The following is a 1,134-nucleotide window of genomic DNA, read 5'->3' as shown; positions in this document are numbered from 1 at the left end:
AACTACCACTTCGAGTTCATAGTCTGTTAATTCCTGTCGTGCGTCCATAATCGAGTCGGAAATTTTTTCAGATAAATCACCTGAGTACAAAAACCAGCTCCGCTAATGCACTGGCCTTGTGTACACGATACTACTTCTATCTGTAAATGTGCACATCGCTATACAATGACTTTTGTCATCTCAGTGTAATTCTGTATTATCAAATGTTATTCGTCCGGCAACGGCCTTGCCGCAGTGGGTACACCGGTTCCCGTCAGATCACCGAAGTTAAGCGCTGTCGGGCGTGGCCAGCACTTGATGGGTGACCATCCGGGCCGCCATGCGCTGTTGCCATTTTTCGGGAAGCACTCAGCCTCCTGATGCCAATTGAGGAGCTACTCGACCGAATAGTAGCGGCTTCGGTCTAAGAACATCATAACGACCAGGAGAGTGGTGTGCTGACCTCATGCCCCTCCTATCCGCATCCTCATCTGAGGATTACATGGCGGTCGGATGGTGCCGATGGGCCACTTGTGGCCTGAAGACGGAGTGCAAATGTTATTCGTGATATACGTCTAGTTAATTCGGTAAATAACTTAAGAGTCCAGTTAAGTAAAGACGTGGACATGACAAGAGTTCCATTGATCAGCATTATTTTTCTTTCTTTCTACTGAGGCTGTCGCTGCGCACGAGTCAACAAATCGTTGGAAGTCCCCTGTAGGAACACTGAGTCACGCTGCATGTACAGGCGCCCATAATTGCGAAGGTATTGCCGATGCAGCATTTTGTGCACCAACTGACCTCTCGGTTATGTCCCATAAATGTTGGATGCGATTCGCGTCGGGCAGTCTGGTTGCCCAAATCATACACCCGAACTCTCCACAATGATCTTGAAAACCAGTGGCATGACACTCTGCCCTCCGGTGTGGCCGTGCGGTTCTAGGCGCGTCAGTCTGGAACCGCGAGACCGCTACGGTCGCAGATTGGAATCCTGCCTCGGGCATGGATGTGTGTGGTGTCCTTAGGTTAGTTAGGTTTAAGTAGTTCTAAGTTCTAGGGGACTGTTGACCTCAGCTGTTAAGTCCCATAGTGCTCAGAGCCATGACACACCTGTTCGGGAACATGAAGTTCATGAATGGCTGAAAATGGTGTCCA

The 1,134-nt window shown here is 49.5% G+C and overlaps 1 pseudogene; it reads left to right on the top strand.

Moving 5' to 3' along the window:
- The first annotated feature begins 216 nt into the window (after positions 1 to 216).
- On the top strand, positions 217 to 333 carry LOC124551650 (annotated as a pseudogene).
- The last annotated feature ends 801 nt before the right edge of the window (positions 334 to 1,134 follow it).

This window comes from Schistocerca americana, chromosome 9, assembly GCF_021461395.2.
Source record: "Schistocerca americana isolate TAMUIC-IGC-003095 chromosome 9, iqSchAmer2.1, whole genome shotgun sequence".
Classification (NCBI taxonomy): domain Eukaryota; kingdom Metazoa; phylum Arthropoda; class Insecta; order Orthoptera; family Acrididae; genus Schistocerca; species Schistocerca americana.
The sequence above is the reverse complement of the archived record's forward strand: the minus strand, read 5'-3'. Positions and strand labels throughout refer to the sequence as shown.